This window comes from Podarcis pityusensis (assembly GCF_964106645.2).
Source record: "Podarcis pityusensis genome assembly, chromosome: 6".
Classification (NCBI taxonomy): Eukaryota; Metazoa; Chordata; class Lepidosauria; order Squamata; family Lacertidae; genus Podarcis; species Podarcis pityusensis.
In genome coordinates, this window is record NC_138030.1 from 90103397 (window position 1) to 90122155 (window position 18759).

General features: G+C 39.5%; 1 protein-coding gene across 1 annotated transcript in view; it reads left to right on the top strand.

The window, feature by feature from the left end:
• Positions 1–18759, top strand: part of CDC73 (cell division cycle 73) — a 112583-nt gene that overhangs the window by 47369 nt on the left and 46455 nt on the right. The gene's annotated exons all lie outside the window — the stretch shown is intronic.

Genomic DNA, 18759 nt, shown 5'->3' on the forward strand with positions numbered 1-18759 from the left:
AACATTAGAGGATGGGATGTGCTTTTCTCAGATTTCCTGCAGTTGCCCCTGTGCCGCCCTCCAAGTTGCCTATTTTTCATGAGGGTGTCGGTGCACTTTCAGGACCCTTCTGCAAGTAAGAAACAGCAACATTCTAGGGATGTAGATTGTTTTGACGCATTCATATAATCATTGAGCCCATGGGTTGCTGCAAAGGTCATAGAACTCCATTTCTTAACCATTGTTTCATGCTATATATGTCATCTGGATAGTTCCAGTTTTCTTAACCACCCTGCAAATAAGTCTCCGGAACTTGCTGGTCTTCCAATATATTTACTAATCCAACTATCCATGCAAGGCTCTGTTATACTTCTGTTTGTCAAATATAGTAGAAAAAGAAACACTTTATAAAGCTTCTCTGTCTGTTTGGCCACAAGGGAATTCTTTCTTTTTTTAAGCAAAGGCGTATTTACAAACTATTTTATATGGTGTGTTTGCAGCCAAAGTCAAATGTGGTGATCTGAGTCACACAACAAACTGAATTCGTGTTCCCTAAGTGCTACCCTTCCCTAAATCTTTAATGCCATAAAAGCATCCCATGAGGATACTGCTAATTGTAACTCGCAGATTCTGTTAAAGGAGAGGGGTGTCCCAGTGTGAACATGTTATCCTTGTGCAGGAAAGGGATGAAGGAAGACCACAGGTTGAGACCACTTCAGCTTTCCTACCACAAACCTAAATGGAGCAAATTGTCTCAACTAGGAGAAAAGGTTGTGGTGCTTTGTGTTCATCCCTGGAGAGCAGTTTGGCACACAACTGAACCAGTGAAGGAATGCATATCAATTTACCATTGGTAGCAATAGCTGCAGTATTCTGGTGTTCCTCTCTTTAAAGCAGCAAAAAAAATTTACTTTCCTTTGTACCTCCTTCCCTTAGTTTACTGTGTTGTTCCACTCCTGATTTAATTTTTTATAAGTTTATGTGAAAATTGGAATGCTCTTAGTTTGGGCAGTTGGAAGATGAAGGCAAGATGGGTTATCATTAACTCGAGCTTCAAATTCATTATAATGAGGAATTTTCTAACTCTTTCATAAAAGTAAGTGTCTGAATTTCATCTGCTGCCTTATTATCAATGGTGAGCTCATGGAGAACTCTTTAGAACTTCGACAGAACAGATGGTGAAGGGCTTTTCTGAAGTAATGTCAGTGAGGATTTTCTTGTTTGTTGCTGGAATAGTTCTTAATTGGCATCCTTAGTTGATACAGAATGAATGGGCATTTTAAATTCTTTTTTGTTGCTGAATGGCAACTTGCATTATTTGTGGAAGTTGTTAGACATGCATTTCTCCTTCCATGTTTGGTAAGGAGTCATCTTAGTTTCCTCTATTTCTTTATTTCCTGAAGAATGTCATTTGTGGTTGTGTAGCAGAACACAGTACATTTCAAAATGCTAGGTAATCTTGTACAATCTTTATTCTTTAATGCTGTCTAAAGTGATGTCTTATTCCTCGTAGCTCATCTTTTTGTAGCTTTAACTTCTATTGATTCAAATATAGAATAGCTGTTCATTTGCTTTAGAGTGGTGTTTTTTTAAAAAAAAAGTTGAGAAAACTATGATGTTTCACAGAACATGGAAGACAATTTGAAGATAGGTTTTTTCCACGCTGCATGGGAATGAAAGGTTTCTTTTTGACATTGATTTCTATTTCTAGTTAATCCTTACAAAAAGTGTCCTGGGTAGGGACACATATTTGCTTTCTTAAAGATAAGGAATGTAAGTAAGTAAGTGAAATAAGCGAGTTCAGGGACCATGTAGTAAATGTGTGGCTAATTCTGGGACCATGAAACTGGGTCTCCCGAGACTCATTCTGGCACATGAGGGAATCAATTTGATGTATTTGAAATTCTTTCTATTTTGTGTTCCAAATAGCGTCTCTCTCTCTCTCTCTCTCTCTCTCTCTCTCTCTCTCTCTGAGGGACATGTGACTATATTGGGTTGCCTTGAAGATAGAAGTTCGAAGATGGGGCATCCAGTGACTTCTAGCTGTAGTTTAATAAGAGCTTCTTGAGCTTAACTGCTTGACCTTTACAATCCTTAATTAAAAGGAATTTTTTTTTAAAAAAGATTCAGATAATTTTCAAATGGTCTGATTTACCATGTTTATTTAGTAAGCTGATTTACATGCTGTATAAATATTGTAACAGTTTATCCAGTGACCAAAAATAGATGAACTGAAAACAATTCAACAAAACAGTCAGTGGATTTTAAATATAGTACAGCAAATTTAAATGTTAACTTGGAAATTATTTTTTCATCATTTATTGTAAATATTTTAAGATGTGACAACTCCATAGCATACACTTACCTTAAATTATTTAGATTTTAGGGTGCAAACAGCTTGATGAAATGGATGGCTCAATGAAGAAGTTGACCCAGTGTGCAGCAGCTGGGGGAGAGCAGGAAGCAAATGCTTTTGGTGATCAGTAGGAAAAGGGACTGAAAATAAAATTACCAATATTATAATACCATTACAAAAAAAATGATAATGTGGCCAGACAATTCTGGTCACCTCATGTCAAAAAAATGATATTGTAGAACTCTAAAAGGCTAAGAAAAGAGCAACCAGAATGATCAAAGGGATGGAGCAACTCCCCTGTGATGGAAGGTTGCAAAATTTGGTGCTTTTCAGTTTAGACAAAAAGGTGAGGAAGAGGAAACATGATGTAAGATCATGAACATGCTGTGGAGAAAGTGAAGTTTAATGCTGGAATAATCAGGACAGACAAAACATGCTTCTTCATACAGCACATAGTTAAGCTATGCATTTCATTTGCACAAGAGTGGCTTTAAAAGAGGACTAGACAATTTAATGGAGGATAAGGCTTTTTTCTACCCCCACTGTTGGAGGCATTCTAATAATAATATCATAATAATAATTTATTATTTATACCCCACCCATCTGGCTGGGTTTCCCCAGCCACTCTGGGCGGCTTCCAACAAAATATTAAAATACAATAGTCTGTTAAACATTAAAAGCCTCCCTAAACAGGGCTGCCTTCAGATGTCTTCTAAAAGTCTGGCAGTTGTTGTTCTCTTTGATATCTGGCGGGAGGGCGTTCCACAGGGCGGGCGCCACTACTGAGAAGGCCCTCTGCCTGGTTCCCTGTAACTTGGCTTCTCGCAGCGAGGGAACCGCCAGAAGGCCCTCAGCACTGGACCTCAGTGTCCGGGCAGAATGATGCTTTGGAAATACCTGTTGCCAGGAATCACAGATGGCAAAAGTGCTGCACTCAGGCTCTGTTTGCGGATTTCCCATGGGCGTCTTCTGGTTGGCTAATGTGAGAGCATTAGACTACAGGTGGTGACCATTTTGTGTGCGTTCAATTGATGTGCGACCACTGATGCAGACATCATTTTCAGCCCCAGAAGGGGGCAGAACAGGCTTATGTGTGACTTCTGACGCACACATTGACCCGGAACACAACCCCGGCGCAAACGGGGAGTTGCCTGGGCCTTTGATCTGACCCAGCAGGGCTCTTCTTAAGATCTTGTGAGAGAATTGATCCAGATGCCAGCTGACTCAGATCTCCTCTCAATGCATAGTTTGAGTAAACTGGGGGAAGGTACCGTATTTTTTGCACCATAACACTCACTTTTTTCCTCCTAGAAAGTAAGGGGAAATGTCTGTGCGTGTTATGGAGCGAATGCCTACGGATGGCGGGGGGATCTGCTGCAGTCGTGAGCAGAGGATCCATGGTTCCCCTTCCTTCCCTCCTCCGTGGCTCGCTCTGAAACAGCAAAGCGGGAGAAGAGCCGCTGAGTGGGGAGGAGAGAGGGACAGAGAGCCTGCTTGCTTTAAAGGAGCAAAGCGGGAGAGGAGCCGCTTACACGGGTCACCCCAAATTCACCAGCAGATCACATAGCACTTCCATGGCTACAGCTTGCACCAAAAAAATCACGCACCCACTGTTGCCTGGGGCCGCAGTGGTGCAAAAACGTGGTTACAAAGCATGGATCCACATGGATCCTCAGGATTTTTGCATTGGGCTACCCCAAACTCACCGTCAGATCACATGTCTGTGGCCACAGAATGAACCACAAAAATCATACATCCACTGTTTCGTCTAGAATATTTCTTTTCTTGTTTTCCTCCTCTTAAAACTATGTGTGTGTTATGGTCGGGTGCGTGTTATAGAGCGAAAAATACGGTAAATATGATTACAGAACACTCTCCAATCTTTTCCAAGTTCTTTTGCAAGAAGAAGGATAGAACTATGCTGAGGTGATACTCAGTACAAGATGAGCATTAATGTGTTTCAGCCACAGACACCCTCTAAGTGGTAATGCAACAGCAAGGTCATTAGAAATATGGACCAATTAATACTTATTGACCATAGGCTTTGTTGAGTTTGAGGCTGATATATCTGGGCATCCTATCAGCAGCATACAAATTCTAGCTGGGGGAACTTGCAAAGCATGCTTTGATAAACCCAGGGAAAAATTAGCATGTATTTTATGTTTAATTAAAAAAGAGAGAGTTAAGCTGCTTTATTAACATCAGTGGTACATATGCTGCCATAAATTATTTTGAAGAAGGCAAGGCATTAAATAAAGCCTTCTGACAATTTATCTCTACAACAAAACACAACTGACAGATTTTGGACATAACAATCCTTTCTTCTCTTCATGAGTGTGTTACATAGGTCCACTCCCCCCTTTTCACCCCCTTTTATGGGCAGAATTTTGTGAATTCCAGAGATGACATTATTGTAGTTTTACAGCATCTTTTGTCCTCTGCAAATATCCTGCTTCTTTGTTAAGCTGCATAAAACTGTTGTAGATAAACCATTCCCTCTAATAGTGAACTCAGGTAGTGAGGGCTGACTGAATTATAGCCAAAAGGGGCCAAGAAACAAGAGGGAAGTACTATCATATTTAGGGAAACCCAAGATTTTCCGAAGGTGAATTTTAAAAAATAAGTCAAAGGGTGGAAAGCAGTAAAAATAGTTTGAAGAGAACCAAAGGTGCTTAGTAACCAGGAATGCTGAGTATCAGGTGGGAAAAGAATGGAAAACTGGAGGGAGAAGGCAAGGGAAAAAGCCTGTTCAAAGCTGGCATAGTTAGCAGGCTGGAACATTGAACATGAGCCCTGTGCACTGTAACATGTTATTGTGGCTTCCACTTTTGCATAACTAAAAACAGAAAAAACAGCCCTACTTTTGAGTTGAAGTGATGGTCTGGAAAAGGTGTAGGACTGTAGCTGAAACCTGGGTACAAGTTTCATGTGTAACCTGCGTAATCAGTCTTTTCTCCTTTTTCCTCGAGGAAGCAAGCAGATAATGAAAAAGCGAGCACCCTGTTAAAATTGCTTCCACCTCTCCGTTTTGAAATAGTTATTCAAGCCACCAACCTGTATGCTCAGCACTTGATGTTATTTATTATTCAGTCTAAATGCTGAAGAGTTCACTCCAGTGCATAATTTAAGGTCTCTTTTACAGAGTTTCAAAATGCAAAATAATCTTTAAGGTGTCTAGTTACCGTTCTTTGTTTTGATGCCATTGGGCCATGCAGCACAGTACTACTAAATTGCAAAAAAAACATTTTGCAGGTAAGCTGATCGAAGTTACTGTGGGCAGATTGTTGTGGTCAATAGCCAGTTGCTTTTCAGAAATATCTGGGTTGAAAACACCAACAGTGTGCTGTGGCACAAATATAAAGGTTCCAGATATAACACCAAGCCATTTTAAATGTTTTAACCATTTTAAGATATTCTTATTGGATGGTATTCAGCTAGATGTACTTAATATTGTGAACATTTCAAATCCATTTTTGTTTTTATTGAAGTGCGTTGCTGCTTTGTTTGCTAAATTCCTTTGGAAGGAAGGGCAGAATTTACTAGTTCGTGCCACTTGGTGTGTTTTCTTCAAGTTATCCCATTTTGTGGAGCTCTGAGCCTGGTAGTACTACCACTACCTTGTTCCTTACCCAGGTGAGGAACAACCACCTTTTGAATAAACCACAGAACCAAGCTATTGCAGTAGGACAGAGCTCACTCAACTCAACGTTGAGAAGATCTGCCCCAAGGCACTTCAGACCAAAAGCTTATATAGTAGTTCAAACACAGCAAACAAAGAGTCATAAAACATCTCCACATATGTCAGGAAAGGTTACAGGTCACAAGAAGTAAAGCACACATGGATCCATACTGGTATCTTCACCCCTGCATCACCTTGGAGTGGCCCCTACGTGCCCAGACCATTTGACCATTTTAGGCCTTGGATGTCCGGCATTACCCTGGCAACCTAGCCTTCAGTGAGGGAAGAACATCATAAAATCCTCTTCTTGGGTCTCAGATAGCTTCAAGGATAACTGATTTACACTCTGGTGCTAAAACATTCTGCCATTTGTACCACTTTCAGGGATAGATAAGGAGAGATGGAATGCAGCGTAGGAGGGGAACATTCGCAAAAATCAAGCTTAATACATTCTAAAAGGTTAAATACAATTACAGTGAAACATTGAAACATTATTAAAATAATAAAAATATACACCCGGGGTCTTTAATTCTTATATTAGTACTTGGCTTAACTAACCAGTCACTTGTTGGACAGGTTATTACTATGTGATGCTGTGTTGACCAGACTGTTACAAAATTAATCAGGAAGTTCAAAGTTTATGGGTGTAGTTATTCCCAGGAAAAGGAACACCAGCCTTTGGACAAACTAAAATTATATGGCACTAATGTCAGATGCATGAGATTTTTTGTCAAGGCTCCGAAGCTAGTATTGTTCCCTGTACTGTGTTAATATATACTTGATTTCCGTTCATTTATGAGTACTAAAATCTGGGTCTTTCACTCAGTCTACTCTAGTCATCTTATTAAGTTTTTTCACACCCCTCCTTACTTCCTCCCCCCACAAAAAACCTAGAAAGTCCCAAAACGCTTGAACCCTATTGTTTCAGTATTGAAAATTTGGCTACACCTGCAATATTATAAGCCTGGTAATTTCATTTTCAACTTTTTCCTGATTACTGTGGTTTCGTTCAGGTGCAATGCCAAACCATGTGTTACATTGTTGTTTAATTAATAATCCATACTAGCCAGATAATGGTTTAGCTAGTTACTGGTTAGGAGAGAGTTGAAAATATATTTGCGAATGAAATATCTAAGTTTGGGAAAGCTGATAGAGGAAAGGTGTGTGCATGAGAAGGAGAGAACACAGCTGCTTGGAAGAGAGAGAACTTCACTTAAGGCATCTTCTGGGGGATCTTATGTGGAGGATCTGGAGGTTTATAGGAGTGCTTGTTCTTCGCCTTTCCTTATTCTCTAGTTGTATATTACAGACTCACACAAGTCTCCAATGTGTGTTCATCCAAAGCAGTGGTTCTCAACCTTGGGTGATCCCTAGCTCACAGGACCGTGGTCAGGGATGATGGGAGTTGTAGGCCAAAAACATCTGGGGACCCAAGGTTGAGAAAGGCTGATCCAAAGAAAACCAAACCCAGACATTGCTGGTCAATGAATTCCCCCTTGCTTGAACAACAATTGTATCTATGGGAAGTTTGCTGTGGTTAACCATTTACTCTTCACCAGCAAGATTATGCACATCTGGGTCAATACCTCACTGTTCTCCTACTTAAAATATATGTAACTATGTAACTCTTATACAGCTCATGGCAGTCTTGTTTTTCTGAAGCACATAACTTGTTCCTTTTTTAAAAAGAGTGCTCATCTTGGTAGACAAAAGAAAACCAGTGTATATGTCTTTAAGCTGAGGTGTGAGTTTAGATATACACACTCAGTACTGCAAATAGTTTGCCCTTTCTTTCAGAAATGTCCCACAATCCGAAACATTTAAAGGGAATTTCTGAAAGAATGGAGAAGGAATTTGACTCCTTCCTTCCTTCCATCCCTCCCATTTTGCTCTGACATTCATCACTTTGCAGTTGTTTACATGGTCTTTGCTACTCATTCATTTAGTTTAGAGAGGTTCTTTTGGAGCTCTTCACAATCTCTCTTTGTTTTAATGGCCCTGAGCAATATAGTATTGTCAGCCAACTTGGCCACCTCACTGGTCACCCCGAAATCTAGTTCATTCATGAACATGTTCAAAAGCACAGGTCCCAACATGGATCTTTGTGGGAGTTGACTTTTTACATCTTTCTCTTCAGAGAACTATTCATTTATTCACCATCTGTTTCTTCTACTTAACCAATTCCTGATCTGCAAGAGGACTTCTCATTTTATTCCATGGCTTCTAAGCTTACTGAGGAGTCTTTTATGAGGTACCTTGTTCAAAGGTTTTTGAAAGCCCAGGTACAATAAGTCAGCTGGATCACTTCTGTCTTACATGCTTGTTGACACTCAGGTATCTCTCAAATAGGTTCATGAAACAGGACTTGCTCTTGCAGAAGCCACATACTGGCTCTGCTTCAGGTAGCAGCCCTGGCAAGCTCACCTAGCAGCCAAGTAGCACAAGCAAGTAGCTCATCCATCCTTCCTCAAATGCTCTCCTCTTGCTACTGGTCTCCTGACACCTCAGACAGTGCACTATATGCATCTCACAGCCCAAGGCTGGTGGTCCAGCTCAGTGAGCAGACACAATATTTATTAACTGGCTGGGGCTTGGAGCAGGTCAGTCATACCCAGTCTGCTGCCACAATGCCCCATTCTAGAACTGTTCAGCTTGCCTGCCTTGCAGGTACTTATAACAGCAAGGTTCTCCCTACATCAGTTATCAACACAAGGCATGCAGAGAGTGCCCCACCAGAACGTATGAAACCTCACAAAGATTTATATTACTAGGCTTTAAACAATTTAAATCCCACGTTAACGGGTTGCTCTGCAGCAGTGGACTGCTGGTGCCCCTGAGTTACTGAATCAGAGCAATTTTTAAGCTGTCTTTTCAGTTTGTTCCATGGCTCTTTTGATGTGAACATGGCTCTGATAGAGATTTCATATTGGAAATGGGGTATGTACATGACTTTGATTAAAATTCTAGGCAGGGAACAGAAGCACAATAAAGAAGCTGAACCATTTTAGTGGAAAGCATGTAACACTATAAGCAAACCTCCTTTCTCCTCCAGATGTTGAAATTTAGGTAACATTTATCCATTATGGTTCTGTCTAGGTAGTGTGCAGCCTGTATACTAAAGCTGCTTTGCATTCTTGCTGGGGAACTGTGAATTCATGTATTGTGTCTGTAACGGCCAAGGTTCGTAAAAAGTGTTTTGATTTCAGATTTATGCATTCTTCCCCCTCCCCCATTTCTGCTGCAGCGATGGATTCAGAAAATAAACCACTGCAGTCATTTCAGTATGAATGACAGAACAGGTTTTAAGGAACAAATAAGAATGGAAAATGTGATGGTTTTATGTGTATTGTTCCTACCTATTGAGAAAACACTTCCTATAAGCCAATTTATAAACCCCTAGTTATATTTAAGCTTTCTCTTACCTTGATTGTGATTCCTGACTTTAATGGAATTCAGAGACACCAGTTTTGTTTGTAACAACAGCCCCCACAATTAAATCATGACTGAAAATAATGCTAGACCTCTATGCATATTTGAAAGCAGATTGTGAAAGGTGGTTCACCGTTTACTGAAGTGCCTGGATTCTTAAAAAAAGTAGTTATAATAACTACACTGTTACTACTTTGCCTTTTAAACTGCAATAAATGCAGAAGTTTTGGATTGAGCTGTAGGCTTTTGAAGATGCATATTGATGGATTCCTACTGAGATAATGGTGGATTATTTAAATAAGTATGTTGAAAATTCTATACTGCTGTATATTTTTAAAGAGTTCAAAGTGGTGTCCAGAAAGAAAGCATACAACAAAAGCAATATAAGCAATAATATATAGTAATGTAAAATTCACAATAGTAATAGGCATTGTGGTCCTGAGCCATTAAAGACTTTATAGGTCAAAACCAGCACTTCGAATTGGGCCCCAAAACTAATTGGCAGCCAGTGCAGTTGGGCCAGGATTGGTGGAAAACAGGCATGTCCAACTCCCAAGAGACTGTGATCTACTCCCAGTATATATATATATAAAACTGGCAGTGATCTACCCATTGTCATTGGAGGGAGAAGGAGTGTGCATGGGGTGGATGGATTGCCCAGAGTTGTTGAGCTTTTTTGAGGGAGGGTTGCACAAAGTTTTTTAGCTTTCCCCCCATAACTTTCTGTACACGATAAGGATCTACCAGGATCAACCAGGGATCTACTGGTTGGACATCCCTGGTGTAAAATTTTCTAACAGTCTTGTCCCAGTGAGCAACTTGGCTGCCAAATTGTGAATCAGCTGAAGTTTCCAAACTGACTTCAGAGACAGCCCTATGCACAATGTGTTGCAGTAATCTAACCTAGAGATTATCGGAGCATAAACAACAGATATTAGGCTATCCCTGTCCAGATACAGGCAGAGCTGGGCTACCAGCCAAAGCTGATGGAAGGCATTCCGCACCACTGAGGCCACCTGAGCCTCAAGTGACAGCTAAAGAACAAGCCACCTCCTATCCCCCTGGTCTAGGGAACCACCCACTAACAGTACTTCATTCTTATCTGGATTTAGCTACAGTTTATTGGCTCTCATCCAGTCCATTGCCAAGGCTAGACAGTGATCCAGCACATCCACTGCCACACCTGCAGATGTAAAAGAGAAGGAGAGCTGTATGTCACCAACATATTGCTGGCAATTACTGAAATCCCATTAAAATTGGCCTTTGTTAATTGATCAGCTGCCAGTTAAACATATATTCTAGAAAATGGGGTAGGGGTAGGCTTTTTTCTAATTATCCAGCATGATTGGTGATACCATGCTCATTTCATTCATGCCTGGATGTTCGTTTCTGTGCTTCTTCCTTTAAGAAACGTTGCATTTGCCTATCTGGTGTAGGAGTTCCTGTACATTTTTACAGTTTACATTTTGAGGATCAACGCATGAACACTTTTTCCATTCATCGCTCTAGCCAAGACGTTTCTTGTTACCAAGAAGCTCTTTGAAAGATCTGGGAAAGTGTTGCTCTTGAATTTCCCTTATTTTGTGGTGCCTTTAATTGAAAGGCTTTAGGAGCCAACTGAAGCTATAAGCTGTGAGCCTTTTCCTTTTCTGAGTTTAATGGGTTTCTATTTTAAAGGTTGCATAGTTGCTAAGTTGATAAGACTTAACTTCCCCAGTAGCCTGAGGGGAATGGTTAATATGCAGCAATTTTGAGTTACAGATCAGTTAACTCCTAAAGACAACTATGGCCCTACCATCATTCAGATAGTGTTATCGTAAAGCTGTCAGATTTTAAATACTTAGGAGAGAGCTCTTATAACTGTTGCCATGGTGATAGCATGAAGGCAACATGGTAGTTTCATCTATATCCGTGTTTAGCCAGATCCTTTTATAGTCATTTAGCTGTGAAAGGATGGTACCATTCTGCAGTCAGGTTACATCTCTTTAAGCTGCGCCACGATAAATTGGGGCAGCAATTAACATTACCCCCTGCAAATGAAAATGTACTTCAACATTAGGTATATTGAGTCTAGTGTGTTCTTGCCTCTCTTTTAGTTTGGTATTCATTGACTGATTTTCTATGTAGATTTGCTTTGGAATTATCCATTCACCTGCTATTATGCTTTCATGTAGGTTTCCTTCTCTAGTATTACCTCTGCTCAGGGTATTGCTAAGTGTGCCTGCAATCAGGGAAATTGCAAAGCGATTTGAGACTTTGACATGGAAATGGACTTCCACCCCTTTCTATGCTTCTTTATGCCCCCTTACCTGATTGGGCAAACACACAGACCTATTAAAATATATTATAAATGTCAAGAAATCATGCTATTTTACCCTGTTAGTTTTACCCTGCTATTTAACCCATCATAGACCACAGTTCTATAGCCCGTTAATCTCCTTAGACAGAGTGCTTCACTAACTTTATAGTTACGTTCACAACACCAGTGAATCAGAGCATCATTCCCCTTTTTACAGTGAACATATGGATGAGGTTGCACTTGGAGTGCTCTGCTTCACTGGTTTTCATAGTTTAATAATTGGTTTAAAAATACATGTGACATTGGCTTTTATGTGCCGTCTCCCAACATCCATTCTAAATTTGGGCAGCGTTTCTGTAATATTATTACAGACTTAACCCATAGTCCTGTGAAAAACACCCCAGAAAAAATAGACAGATGTAGGATGCTGCCTTAAGTGGATTGGTCTGTCTTTACCCAGTATGGTCCATTAATGCTGACAGTGCCTCTTCAAGGTTTCAGACAGAAGTCTTTCCCAGCCCTGGTACTTATTTCCTGATTTATTTATTTTTGTGATTATACTTGTGATTGCAATTGTCTGTGTGCAAGACTGAAGTATGGATAAGAGACATTCTAGATTTGACGTATTCAGGAAAGCTATCACAATCCTCCAACTTATGCGTGTACTTGTTTTACTGCTTGTGTTAGTTAGCTAACTTGATAAGTTTAGCTAGGTGGTTTGAAACTATGGGCTAGAACATCGTAGATTTTGGAGATCTTCCTTGAATAATTGTTTATGTTGGGGCATTAATGCATGCCAAGTAAAGTATGGCCTATATTATATAAAGAAGCCTTGGTTCTGGCCATAATAGAGCTTCAGCAGATATACCTTGGATTATGTAATTTTAAATAAGCATCAAGTATTTTACATTAGGTGGTGGGAGTATATTCTGTGAAGATTTGGTTCTTTGTTCTTCATCCACTCTGGCCGGTGACCTCATTTCTTTTCCTGGTGCCTACCTTTTGTCTCTGCTGCCTATTTACCAACCTTTTGTCCTATGTTCAACCTCTGCGTTTGTTTTAGCTCCTTGTTGACTGTTGGTGCCTCTGTTTTAAATCCTGCCAAATTTTTCTATCTCTGCCTCTTCTCTTAACCATTACTATTTCCCCAAATCTCTCTGTTGCTTGTTATTCCTGTTGGATGCCATCTTTCCTTATAATACTGTGAATGTGTGATGGTTGGCAGCCATTCAGAACAGCCAGGACAGTGGGGAAGATTTCTTTGGGGGGCAGCAGGTCAGAGCTTGACCGCATCCAAAATACAGTGATCAAAATTATCCTAGTGTATCCAATAAAAAAGGAGTGCAATGGACTAAGTCTACCAATCCATTTTACTTCTCTCTCTCTCTGTGGGTGTAATAATATTGTGTGTGCATATTTTATTAGACTTAAGTTTGTTTATTAAGATTTATCTCTCATCCCATCTAGGGTCTTTTGAAGCCTCTTTTGTGTGGGCAGTAAAATTCAAGAAGAATAAATAATAAGAATAAGAATAAATAATAAATTGAAGCTAGCTTGCTATTTGAACTTGGTGCCATGTGGAGGATATCCTTAGCTGACTTACAGTAAAGCACACATTGATATTAGATACTCCTCTATAATGGGCATCCCAGAATACCCATCCCAGAGTCACATGGCCTGCTGTTCTTTGTTACTTCTGTTTTCTGTGGATTCAGTTTCAGTGAGCTCACCCACCTCTAGATAGCTATCATGTCCTCTAAGTTGGTAATGGCTTGGATGAAAAAGACAAGAACAACTATGTCATTGGCATTCTGGTAGCCCAATCCCATAAATTTGTGTAATGTCTCTTAGCCTAAAACATCTTGCCTCCATGTAGAGAGAAGTGTTGGGATGCCCAAATTGGAATAATAATTCACTGATTACAGTATATGTATTTGGTTTTTTTTAATTGAGCTGCAGTAAACCAGACTGGGTTGAGTTGAACATTAGCACCTCTTATGGCCAATCATATATAATAGGTTATGTTAAAATAACATGTTGTAACAGCACATTCCAATTAATTTGTGAATATTAACTTTGTTTTTGTCTTCGCTTTCTCCTGAGAGCATAATGCTCTAATGAAATGAAGAATAGTGAGAGGTAATCAGAAGTGGCTGAAAATAGAAAAACTATGATCTAGTACATAGAAAAGTCTTGTTCATTTTTTTGTAGCAAGCGTGAATCAATTTTTTCGTGTATAAGACACCCCCTATTTTGGGGGACTCAGATTTAAGAAAATGGGGGGAGATGTATCCGTGTATAAGACACCCCCTAAATTTAAGGTTTATAATGCAAGCCTTTTTGTTGAAAGAAGAAGAATTTTGTAGATGCTGAAATATTAAAGTTTAATGTAAAACTGTGGAAAACTTCAAAAATGCACTTTACTTATTTCTTATTTCAAATGGCATATGGCATATACTAACCCAGTTTTTTATATTAAAAAAACAACAGGCCTCCTCAAACATAGTCATGTGTGTTCCTTTCAGTGAACATGCCAGATGGGATTGTGTAACCTCTTGAAGGGTTCCAGATTCTGGTTGACTGTAAGCATGTTCCAAACAAATGCCAAGTTCATTTCTCATAGATAGAATAGCCAGTTGTCATATGTCATGGATTGCTGTGCCTAATAAGGGCAACTGAATTATCTTGAAATGGTGTCCAGCAGCAAGGCAGAATAGAAGTTCAGATCGTTTGGCTTAGCGTATAGACATTGTAAATAAAATACAGCCTGAATAGAGTGCATTGGAAGAATCCATGCTTAAAATGGTGACATGAATGAGTGAAAAGTCCATTCACTGAACTGATTCACACAACAATGTGTTTTTTTATTGTTTTTTTAAAAGAGGTTTGCTCCTCCAGTTTACAAACAAGTTGAAAATACAACAGTGGATGTCTTTAAAAGGGGGTTATACAAATTCATGGAGGGTAAGGCTATTCAGTGGCTATTAACCATGATTGTTGTGTACTGCCCTCCGGTATCGGCCGTCCTACGCCTCTGAATGCCAGTTACAGCACAAGTGAGTAGAGTGCTCCTCTCCTGCTTTTAAGCTTCCCTAGGCATCTGATTGGCCACTGTGAGAACAGGATGCTAGACTAGATGAGCCTTTGGCCTGATCCAGCCTATCTCTTGCTTTTTGGACAGCAAAATCTGGAGAACAAAGGAAGGTGGAAGAAAAGACAAAGAAGTAGAAACTGTGTGTTTGTGAGCGCATGCGTAGAGAGAGAACTGAAGTTTGATGCCTCACCCAAAAATACAGGAATGGCATACCAATTTCTTTGGGGTGGGGAGAAAAGATGACCAGATGACCTCATACTTGCCTATGTGCTGCTTTTTCCACTAGGCCTGCTGTTCACAAAAGAGATAAAGATTAGTAGCTGTTCAAGCCATTGATTTATTGTAAGGGATGCACAGGTTTTGTTAATTTTGAAACTGCAATTGCACTGCAAATTTAAGTTCACGTTTTAAAAAACATTCTCCTAGCTGTTAAAAATATGGCATGTGAAGGCAACATCTGTGTAAAGGCATTGGCTTGGATTCAGATTAAGTTAATGGAGTCTAGTTCCTGATCAAATTAAGATGGAAATTCAGTGGGACCTAAATGCAACTTAAACTGAGTCAAACCCACTGAAAACAGAAGAGGAAATTTCCAGTAACTGAGAAGAATGATTTTATACTTTTTCTTTATGTTTGTAAATATCCCAAAGGTCTTATCCCTTCTCCATTTCCTCTTAAATTTTCCCATTGCATCGTTTCACAAGATTTCAACTTAGTTGTGACTTAGTTGTGATTGTTTTGTTGAAAGAACTATTTTGGGTTTAATCAGCTTTGATTGTTGCAACAAGTATATTCATTTGGTTTTTCACTATGTTTTATTAAGTACACTATTTTCATTTTGTACAATTAGCTTTGCTTTCAGAAAATAGCAAAATGTAGCTTTGCTCACTGCGGAAATTGGTTCGTTGCGATTTGATCGCAATGGCCAACATATTTAAACAAAAACCGTTTTAAACAAAAACTGTCCACATGCTTCTTTTTCCCCTTCTGTCTTCTAGCACATTAGGTTCTCTTGTCTGAGAAACTTAAGCCATATCACACTTGTACACATTAAATAATACCTTAAATTATTCCAGCCTATAGGATCTACTTTAGGTTTTAACTAGAACTCTGAGTTTCAACAACTGAAGCCAAGGTGTAGGCAGACAGAATTGTAGAGTTGGAAGGGACCACGAGAATCATCTAGTACAACCTCTGCTAAGAATTAAGGACCAGAACACCTTTGAGCACATGCTCAGCCCAAACCTAAATGATTTGTACCAGAATTGAGCTCTCCGGTTCCTTCCATCCACTCCTGGTTTCTCTTTCCACCACAACCACCACCTCACCAGTGTTCTTTTTTAAGCTGTTTAGAAGGAGAGGGAAGCTTTTAAATCCTTACTATTGTCAGGCAGTTGAAACTTGGAAACCCTTGCTGATCTCCTGCAGATCACCTAGAAATCCGCCTTCTCACCTTCCGTGGATTGTGAAGAAGGTGAATTTGGACTGGGTGTTGTTGTGGAGGGGAGGAGTGTCAGTGAAGAAATCAATTGTACTACCAAACTTTGCTCCCCTCAAAATCCGGATCTACATTGGTATAGTGACTATCAATGCCTCCATTTTCAGATTTTGTTTTCAAAATCTCTGCAGCTCATTTTTCTTATAGCGAGCTCATCATTCAGCTGCCACAAGTGTTCAGTAAGTACCAATGAAGCAATTTTCTCTCAGGCCAAGCACAGAATTGTGATTTTTAATTTGTATGTGCCAGGTAATAAGAATTATACAGCCATATGTAGCTAGATTGATAGTGGGCAGAGAGACACTATTGAACCATATGAGAGTCCCCTGAGAAAAGCAATGAGCATATTTTAATTAATCAGAAGAGCTATGATACAATAAGTGCAACTTTTTCAATCCTTTCTGCCCTCTTTTGTCCTGTTGTGACAGCAGTCTTCTAGGAGGGTTGCATCCAGACTTTCTCTGAGTGGAGTTTTACACCTCAGACACCTCCACTGGATTTCCCTTCCTTTGGGAATCCCCTGTACTGCCTCAAAATCTCCAGAAAGTTGGGAAACACTTCGGAACACTGTTGGAGATGACATGAGGCTATAGAGAATAAATAAAAATCACTTCCTGTTCCTTCAGCAGAAGTCTCCACTTCATTGGAGCCCCTTCTGTGACTGGAAGGAACACCTGGTTTCTGTGGGCAGAACCTTATTTAGAGCCTATATTACAGTGGGGAAGAGGAAGATCCAGAAAACTGTAAATGCATGTACAATGTAGTCCAATCCTAGCATTCTACAAACTAGCGGAGCCTTTCTACCTACAGTCTAGCAAGGACACATAACTCAGATTGGATAATAACACAATATGCAGTTTGTGTACACACTACCATTTTATGTAGGTACTTTCCTGGGTCAGAACTAAGACTTAGAATTATATATAATGCTAGGTAACCGCTTGTATTCAAGCCTTATCCTAGACTGAAAGTTTATGGCTTTTATCTTAACTCCCTCGCCCCACAATGAACGGCTTTGTGCCTTTGAGAGTTATTCATATTAACCTAGGACTGTGGTAGATGATGTTGATTTTATTTTTAAATGGCTTGTATTTTGTCCTCATTCTATAGCATGTGTAATTAATTACAGCGCAGTGTAAACAATTTGGGGGATATTTGCAATGAGTCTGGGGGACGTCAGCCAAATATGGCACCAAATACCATATTTGTAGAATTCATTGGAATGTCAAAGTTGGCTTGGCAATGGTAGGTTTTTTTTAAATAGGAATACTTGGTTAATCATGAAGTCTGTAAAAATCATAGTGTCTTCAAATGTAGCTGAGGCATTGAGTGTCAACTTCAGGCAAGCCTCAGGGTAATACTGTCGTGCTCAGAAGTCTCCCTGCCCTCCAGATACTGTGTAAGGGGTCATGTGAGGGGATATCCCCCTAATTCATGTCTTGGACACGTGTTTCTCATGTCTGGAAACAGAAGCACAGTAGTAGGAACACTAATGGCTGTTTCCATGCTATAGGTTCCAGTTGGATCATCAGCATAGACCCTTTTGGCTGATACTAATAAAATGAGTTTACATAACGGAGTCTCCTACACAATTTTAACTAGCAGGGCTAATCACTGGCGAGTGAGCCTTGTTTTCACTGAAAATGGCATAAAAGGATGGTATCATAGAAGAGACATGTCAGGCCCCAACATTTTTAACCTTATGCCAATAGTTGTGTATTTTGCATATTAAATCTGTATATATAGTCCTTAAGCTCAAGACATTTTCCTCTTATTGTCTGTACAAATTGGTCGTCCTTGTTTTGTCAGTCCGTTAAAACATTAGACAAAAATTATGTATGAAGTGCCAAGATGACACAAATGTTGCCACATGACAAAGTACCAGTGTTTTCTTAGTAGTGACAGGTTTTGTCTCAAATGTAATTCTTTCCTAAAATATTTGAGCCAAGTTTTGACCAAGTTACTAAATTTTGCATCCCACTTTGCCAGTTTTCTTATAGCAAGACTATTAATTTATATGAAACACAGAGGCTCTTTAAAACTGGTGTTAGCATTACTGATCCCAGAAAATTACACATGAAAAATCTGTGTACTCTGTTAAATGACTCTTAGGCTAGTGGAAGGAATTTCATTTCATTGACACATGATTTCTTCAAATTGCCATGTATGTTTTTCATTACAATTCTGAATACCAAAATGAGAAGTCATTAACGGCAAAAATTGGGAGTAAATCCCTCTTAAAAAAGAAAAATAGTGTGTAATATTTGCGCAGTTAATTTTATTGGCACATAAAATAGCAATTGTACCACCAAACTGTGCATGCTTATTATTGCACATTAACACAAATATCTTGAGACCACCTTTCTCTAATCTCCCAGATTTTGAAAACTTCTTGATTAATACTTCCATCATAATATTATTTCCA